At 42.0% G+C, this 9,306-nt stretch overlaps 1 pseudogene; it reads right to left on the bottom strand.

Annotated features, from left to right (window-relative positions):
* Positions 1-882: 882 nt before the first annotated feature.
* On the bottom strand, positions 883-1,837 carry LOC146341292 (olfactory receptor 11A1-like; annotated as a pseudogene).
* Between the last annotated feature and the right edge of the window lie 7,469 nt (positions 1,838-9,306).

The following is a 9,306-nucleotide window of genomic DNA, read 5'->3' as shown; positions in this document are numbered from 1 at the left end:
TAGGGGTCAGGATCCTCTGAGGATGACGTTTCAGGCTCCTGATCTATGACACCAAACTTCATGTCATCTTACATTAATATTGTGAAAGCAATTAACATGATTATTTTTCAATTTAGCAGGATTACAACCATGACACATACAGAGGAGGGGTTTGACAATTTTCCCTCTTTCTGCAGTCCTGCTAAAATTCCATCCACCCCAATCTGCTGTAATCTTAGGGTAGAATGCTTCCCTCCTGGATATTCTAGAAGCTTCAAGATGTAGTGGAGTTCATAAGGACCACAGGGGGTGGGGAGAATTAACCCCTTCCTAACTACACATTGAGTTCCTGTTTCTGCTTGGGGGGGAAGGGGTATCTCGGTGGCTATTTTAAGTTTCTTTTAAGCATCATAAGTGTTTTTATGTAATTACTGTAATGTATACCTGGACCCCTCATGTATACTCCATTCATGAGATCATAGCTCTCCATCTTTCCAAGTTTTAGAAATTTGGACAGAGCCTAACCATGCCAGACATTTGCTCAGTGCTCCCCACGTAGAAGTTTAAATGTATGTGTTGATATTGGGGGCAAGGCCACCAGGCACAAATATATACCCCCTTTTGTTCACTTCCTCATATTACAACCATTTACTTTGATATATGGTAAGGGAGAAAGCAAGGTATTTCCCTGTAACATAGATGACCTACCTTACACTAGTGATCAAAACATCATCCAACAAATCATTATTAAGCCCAAGGGCATAACACAGTAGCCAGTTCAGAAATATGCAACTGAAAACATATTTAGATAAACAAACTCAGCCATAACAGTTGAGATAGTGCTAATACTCAAGAGTTATACAAGCAACATCTCACAACTTAAACAAAAAGGGGCAAATTCAGCTAAATCCTGGCAAAAATTAACCATCTGCTATATAACATTCTCAGGGCTCTGTGAACATCTTTGTTTCTCAAACTGTAAATGAGGGGATTGATTAGTGGTGTCAGGATTGTGTAGAAGAGTGAGAAGACTTTATTGAGGTCTCTCAAAGTGGGGATGTCTGGCAACATGTAAACAATGATTATTGAACCATAAAAAAAGGGACAACACAGTGAGATGAGAGGAGCAAGTCAAAAAAGCTTTTTGCCTTCCAGTGGCAGAGGGGATCTTCAAGATGGTGGTGATGATGTAAGCATAAGGTGTGATAGTCAGTAGAAATGGGGTGATGGTGTAAATGAAAGGTAGGAGAAAGGCGGTGAGTTCAATCAGGCTAGTGTCACTGCACGAGAGTTTTTTGACTGGGATCAGGTCACAAAAATAGTGGTCTATTATATTAGGGCCATAAAAGTATAACTGAGCCAGCTGAGATATTACTATACAGTTCACCAACAAACCATTTATCCATGTCCCAGCCATGAGTTGAAAACACAGTTTCCAATGCATAATAGAGGCATAGTTCAAAGGTCTACAGATGGCCAGATAGCGGTCATAGGACATTGCTGCCAGGAGATATGTTTCTATAGCTGCACAAGAGCCAAAGAAGTAAAATTGGGTGATGCATCCACTAACGGAACTGCTTCTGTCCCCAGTGAACAAACTGGTCAACATTTTGGGCAAGATAATTGAACTATAGCACATCTCTAGGCAGGATAAGTTTGCCAGGAAGAAGTACATGGGGGTATGAAGATGGTGGTCAGCCACAACTAGCAAAATGATAAGGATGTTCCCACTTAGTAACACAATATAAATCACTAGGAAGAGCAAGAAAAGAAGAGGCTGCCACTCAGGGAGATCCCCAAACCCCAAGAGGATGAATTCTTTAATGGCTGTCTGGTTGCCTTTCTCTTTGTACCCCATTGATTTAATCCAGCGTAGGTTGCACCAACCCTAGAATATAATAATGACATTGACTTTAATGTAAAGGCATCTATCTACTCTTAGAGATTTCCTCTTATTTCAAGTGAATAAAGAATTTTGATTTGGCCTTGTAATTAAATAAGAGCTTTTTCTTAAAACCTTCTTATGTAATCTGAAGCTAAGTAACATCATAGATTTATTATGCCAATGTATTTTGTGACACATATGCACCCATTACCATCACTTTTTGCAGCTTACAGTATTATTGTAACAGCCTATATACTTTTTTCTTTCTAAAAAGTTTTTTATTAAAACTATTGTAACAAATATACAAAATAAATAATAATAAGACATATATTTTTTAAAAAAACACCATCTTGCAAATACAGAAAGTATAATACATAAATGCAAACTTGTAAAAATAATGAATATGGGCAAATGCTTTCCCGGAATTAATCTTTCCAAAATGTAAGAAACACACTCCATTGTTCAATAAACCTATTCTCAAATATTATTTTCCTCTTGCTCTTCTTAAGTTATTTTCATCTTCATAGCAACGTCCAATATCCTGAAAAACCAATCAGGCAATGAACTTTAAGAATACTGGAATGCTCTCTATTAGCCAAGAGTGAATGATTCATTTCTCCTGGGGATGTCTTTCATTGTTCCATCCTGAATCAGCAAAAAAACTGGACTTGACTTCAGAGTCTAGTTGAAGAGCCTCTTCTAAGGTTCATATTATGGTCCACAGATCGTTAACCAGAACAGATATTTTAAAAGAAATCTCCTGTTTATATCTAAATTTATTCTGCCAGTTGAAGTGTCAGAAATGTGCATTCCTTTTCCTTTGACACTATTTCTGGATGTAAATCTGCTAATATCTCAGTCTGGGGCTGGGAGTAATCTAAAAGGGTGTGTAGAAATCTGTGATGTAGAGAGGGCTGTCAATTTGTTGACTACTGCTAAAATGTCCACTGCAACATGATGGGAAAACAGCAGTGCTGATCCATTATTAAAAAAATCCTCCTTAAATTTGGAGTTTAAAAATATTTGTCCAAAGTGATGTGGAATATTTTCATGTGCAAAGGAAGAGCAGCTGAAAATATTCCACTGGTTTTACTGGGAAAGGATGTTTGAGTTGGGTAAGGCTGTGCAACAGGGTTTCACAATTTAGCATAGTGGCTAAGGGAGCAATCCTATGGCCACTAGACACTGCCTAGAGCACTATAGGATGGTATGGTTTGGGGGAACTGAAATCAGAGCCAAGGCTCTGACCTCAGTTCCCAGAAATCATGCGCCCGAGCCCACCCCACCCCCCACCCCGTCATAGCCAGCGCTGTTCTCTCCATACCAGCTATGTGTCTGTGCATGGAAATGGAGTGCAAAGGTGGAGAACAGGGGGATATCCTGGGGATGGGGGGGGACCCATGGAAGCCACATTACACAGCTTCCTATTGGATCTGTGACCCCGTTCCCTCCCTACAGCCATGACTTGACAGGCAAAATCACCCCTCTAGGCAAAAATGCAGGGTGGCCTGAGCACCAAGGAGAGGATCCCCTCCGTGCTCTGGCTGCCTTACATAGAATAGTAGGAATTTCTCCCACCTTTTTTTCTGACCATTTTCATTCAACTTGGTAGAAGAGAAATTGCTTTTGGAAAGAAATTCAATGGTGAAGAAATTTCAGAGAAATTCTCATGGGTTGGGTTTGCGTTTCTTGGGCTTACCTTACTTAGGAGGTGGCCGAGGAGTGAGCACAAGTGTCCTGGTTTTCATTGTACAATCATCTCTCTCTCAGCCCGTAGCCTCCTCAGCTTCCTACACTTCACTTAAAGCCCAGTGGAAGGCATCATGAGGTAATTCCTCCCATGGGGCTTTTTCAGATCAGGAAGTGCAGGCAGGCTGGGAGGCTAGAAGTGATTAGGTAATGTCAAAAACTCTACAAAATACATTATAAAACATCTGGAATGAGGCAGAACAATGGAAGCCTCTTTCATGGGGGGAGAAAAGAACCAAGAAATTGGAGGACCAATTTTGGGAGAGCACTAACTCCACACATCCCTGTGGCTAGACACACCACTGACCCCATCTGTGTTGCAATGGATGCCAACTGGTGGCCAGCCTGCCAAGACAGTTATTGTTCTTGCAGCACAATGCACACACACACCCCCCAAAAAAACCCAAGGAGAAAAGAAAGAAACTGTGCTACAAGCCCTGCCAGGTGGGAGCCCTACCTTGGAGAAGCTGTTGAAAATTTCTCCTCCCCCTGGAGAAATTTGGAGAAATTGTCTCCCAAATTTCTCTTCCCACAAGTAACGTGGAGAATGTCATGAGGCCATTTGCACACAGCTCTAATCAAGATACGATTGCACCCTAAGAAGCTGAGCTACTAATTAGGAAGCATCGATTTTGATTTTCACCTCTGCCATGAACCCACAAGGCAGCAGTAGGGAAACCACTAACTGCCCTTCCTGCAGTATGTGCAATAATAACAATGACTTATCTTACAGCAATGTTGCGACAACTAGAATGCAATTAGATAATGCATGCCAAGAGCTATGAACGCTCCAAAGTTCTCTAGAAAAGTAAAGGTTTATTATTGTCCTCCCAGGCGCTCAGGACATCAAATCAACTTTTTTTTTTCTACAGAGGAATCTTGTCAGGTAGGTTGTGTTGAAAGACAGTGACTGGTGAAAGGTAAATTGTTGGCTGAGTAGGGATTTAAAGCCAGTTCTTCCCAACATAAGTCTAACACACATTCCACAACACCTAATTCTCCTACACCACAAGCTGGCAAGCTCTTGGACTAGAAATCTAAAAGGTTCTCGAGCCATGGGCTGTGGCTATAAGGCTGTAAGGCTGTGCAAGGATAAGCCAAAAACCCACAGGCAGTCATAGGTCAGTCTGTTAAGCAAGACATTCTGGAGCTAAAAAATTCTCCCATATCCCTAAACTAGGGATGTACGAAACCACTTACCTGTTTCGTAAGTGGCATCCATGGAGGATGGGAGGCGCTCCGTCCCTCCCCCTGGAATCCTTCCCAGCCAGCTCTGCTCCACAGCAACACCGCGGAGCTGCCAGCTGGGTGCATCCGCAGCCAGACATCCGGCTGCAGCAGGTCTGCGGACACAAATGGAGGCCGGCGTAGCGGATGCCATTTGTGTCCCCACTCTTTGCCATGATAGGCTACGTAAATATTTACCTAGCCTATCACAGCTCAGCAAAGGGATGCAAATGGTGGCTGGTGTAGTGGCCAGAGCCGCCGCCAGAGCCACCACCGGAGCCGCCGCCGCTGCCGGAGCCACAGCCAGGTAGGCTCCATTCCGGGGGGCTTCCGCGGGGTGGTGGGGCGGGTTGCTCTGTTCCGCCACAGATTCTGGGGGGCCAGATTCACTGGAATTCTCTGACATCCGTACCCTAAACCAGTAGAATTTTGGAATTCTGAACTAAAATTGGTGCAGAAATGCCAACTCAGTGTATACATTTCCAGAATAGTAAGTTCTTACAATGAATCCCAAGACCACAAATTTTCTCATCTTGAAAAATACTTCAACCTGAACATTCTACCACTCACGAAATAAAAGTCTGTAACTGAAATTTATGTCTAGCATGATTTCTTATTTCTTTTTAAAAGATGTGTGGATTTACTCTCAAGTATCTTTCCTGTGGGACTTTTAGACTAATCATGTGTAACTTCAAATCCCATAGCAGAAAAGCACCGTATGGAAACGTCAGGTTTAGTTGGCATCTGTACAATAGGTATAAATAAGGTAACATCTACTTCTTATGCACTTCAAGCTTTTGGGGCTAGACAATACTAACTGAACAAAAGGAAATGGAGAGTGTTATTAGAGTAATCTGTGACTGATATCCTCCTGAGAATTATTTTAAGACTTGCCCCACCCCACCCCTACCCCCATCTTCAGTCAGAGTATGATAATACTGACTAGATTGCTGGATGAATTACTGAGAAAATGTATGTCAGACATTTTAAATGCTCCAGAGCACATACAAATGGTCGCTATTATTATTAAATGAAGAAAGGCTATTTGTTTTCAAGAACGAATGCAGACATTTTGATTGGATAAATGACAGTCCTAAACATGGAAATATTTTGCATAACTTCTACTGAAATCCTATACATGACTACTCAGAAATAAAGCCCATTCTGTTTAATGGAACATTCTCCCAGATGTGTAGGATTACACCCTAATTTAATCACAGGAGGCAAATAACATTTCTGTTCTTTTCCACAACATCCCTGGATTTGTGATGTCTTAGATCTCAATATTAGATAAAGCTTCCAAAGACGAGATCTCAAAGACAAAGAGGGTTGGCTCCATGTACTTAGAGTACATCTGTTGAACATAATGGGGTTTAATTTAGGCAGGACTAACTTAAATCCCAGTGATTTCAACAGGTCTACTCTAAATATGACTACATTTGGATCCAACCCAATGTATATTCCTATAGGATTACCACTTACCTGCAGTCAGTTACTCTAGCATTGCGAGATGTTCCAAGAATCAGTACCAGTAGCAGAGGATTTCTCTGAATCGTTGATGAAAAGCGATGGACTTCCAGTTTAACTGGAAGAACTGCCTTGGCTGCAAAATGTCTGTGCCTGAAAACACTTCTTGCCCAGACTTAAAAGAAGTGGGCCTGGGGAGTTGCTGCTGATTTTTTGTCTGTCTGACTGTTGACGCAACCAACTCCTTAAACTCCTGTACTGCTGCTAGGTTTTATTGTGGTTGTATTGTTATATTGTGGTTTTAATGTTCTATATAGATTAAATTGTTTTATTGCGTGTTGTTTGGTTTTAGTTTTTGTGAACCGCCCAGAGAGCTTCAGCTATTGGGTGGTATAGAAATGAAATGAATGAATGAATGAATGAATAAATAAATAAATACCAGCTACCTCAACCCAAAGGAGATGCCTGTATTCACTCTGGCTCCATGGGACTCCAATACTGTCTGGGGAAAATGTAATCTCCCTCTTCTTGTATGATTCAGACATACAAAATCTGCAGGGCCACATCCATAAAGAGAATTCAAAGTGTGATGCTGGTAGTCCATCAATACAGTTGCAGCTTGCTGGTGGTGATCTCTACATTCATATCTGCAGGAAATCCAGCTTCTTTTTTCATTAATTTCCTTCCAAGTAGATCCATGGATGGTTTGGGATACACGGAACATTATAGATGCTGTTGTATGTGTGGAGGGCTTTCCACAGGGGTTCTACTGAATGTGAGTAGGTCAGGAGCCAAGTATTCCTGAGATACCAACCCCACAAACAGAGAGATACATTATCATCAGTTCTGGATACCTGGAAAGAGCTATCCAGAATCCAAATCCTGATTCCAATTAAGGCTGAAGCCAACTTTCTTCCTTGAGGATTATCAGCTCAAAATTGGGTGCGTGTAAAATTAAGAGGCCTGAAACCATAGGGGAAATAGGAGGGGCATCAAATTCAATTCCTGTTAATGGGAGTAGAGGTGTGGCACAAGTTCTGTTCCATTTTAATCTTCCTTTTATATCTATTATCACAGTCAAGGATGTGCTCCTCCTGGCAGTGGCAGTCAGAATTTTTCACCAGAATGCCCAGGATATGGTATACCAAGAATCTGAGGGGGGGGGGATTGAGGCCACTAACCGGAACTCTGTGTCACCTGAGGCAGAAGAGTTGAACATTAAAAAAAAGGACCACCACTATTGCCATATCACAGCCACCTCCATGCAAGCTCTAACGGATGAATCGTCAAACAATATCATTCCCTTTCAGCAAATCACTGAATTCCCCACTCCAGTTTCATTGCCTGCAAATGGGATGGTGAATTTGGTGAAAGAGTGGGTGCTTTTTCACTCAGTTTTAACTCAAACCAAAAAATGTGTTGTCCTTTGCTCCATCTGGTGGCCATTGTAAAAAAAAGAAAAGAAAAAGAAAGTCTCTTTCTGCTTCTCATCTCATCTGCTGCTTCCTGTAGTGTTCTTCGAGCACCTTTTGTTACCACATGTCCTCATATGCACATGTATGTATCTGTACATGTGGATCATCTGTGATGCTTTCAGCCTAAAGTCGCAATGTGCTGCAGCAGAAATCAGGGTGCCCTGGTGGAGAAGAAACAACAGACATGGAACTTGTCCCTGTTCAATGGAGAATTAGCAGTGAGATAAGAGCCAGAAATTAAAATAACTGCATACATTGTTTATTACAAATAGAAATTAAGAACATGGGGAAAATATGGATAAGACAGGCAGCTCCTTGGTTAATACTACAGAGGAGATTGAGGAAGGAGGAACTTAATGTCCAGTGAGGAAAAGAGAGGGCAATAGACTCCATACACATGTGGAGAACTGAACTGGTTTAGTGAATGGACTCAGCTGATGGCAATGAGTCTAACTTGCTTGAGTGAGTAGACAGGCTGACAGAGAATGGAGGCACAGGAGCAAAGAAGAAACTGGAGTGTCAACACTACCTATTCCAGAGCAGGAGAAAAGGGTTTTCCTTTGTATGTGTAAGCTGCAGACCACAACGTTGTCCTCTGAGACTGAGCCAGAGGAGTCACCCTTTCCAACTGCAACAGGGACTTTGCAATTTGTGTGTGTGTGTGTGTATATGTATATGTATATATATATGTGTATATATATATATATATATATATGTATGTATGTGTTTGGTAGGAGAAACCAAATTTAAGAGTGGAAAAATTCTCAAAGTTCAGAACAAACCAAACTCAAGACTAGAAAAATGAGAAACCCAGAGAAGCACAAATGGACAGATTTGACCATCACAGATCAAACCAATTCCTCACTGCTTTTGTTCATTAAGAGAGCAGTCTTATGTCCTCTACACCATGACTGGGGAGATAGAATTTTTTGGTTTCCCTGTTCCGAGCACATAGACAGTGCTACGAGCTCAGAGCTGAGAAGCCTCGCACCCCACCCACCCCCATCCGCCTTGTAGACTACGTGGACAGAACCACGGTGGCTGCCCCTCTGTGACTCTCCACGTTTCTACCACAGAGCATGGAGAAGGCAAAAATGGGGCATTCCCAGGGGCGGGGAGGGGAGGAGACCATGAAAGCTGTTTTAGATAGCTTCCTATGCAGTCTCCAGCCCTGTTCCTGCCCCCTCCCCAAGGCCGCACTTAGACAACCAGAATAGGACATCTAAGACAAACTGCAGGGCAACCAGAGCATGGAGGGAAACCTCTCCTCCATCCATACTTCAGCCACCTGACATTGGATAGTTGGTCACCTCTGACTCCAGAGGAGGTCAGAGGTGACTATCTTGATAGACCTGAGCCCTAAAATTATTATGACAAAGGTGCACAAGGTTAAAGAGGTAAATGAGAAAGCAAGGTCTTTCCAATAACTCAGATGACCTTCCTTAAACTAGATTAATTAAGATCAGTCAATTCATCAATCAAAATGTTATTGCTAAACTGAAAACCATAATATGGAAATATGTC

This window comes from Heloderma suspectum, chromosome 6, assembly GCF_057233095.1.
Source record: "Heloderma suspectum isolate Gila_16-S chromosome 6, 16-S_ref, whole genome shotgun sequence".
NCBI classification, from domain to species: domain Eukaryota; kingdom Metazoa; phylum Chordata; class Lepidosauria; order Squamata; family Helodermatidae; genus Heloderma; species Heloderma suspectum.
Note: the sequence above shows the minus strand (reverse complement) of the source record. Positions and strands in the feature narration are given on the sequence as shown.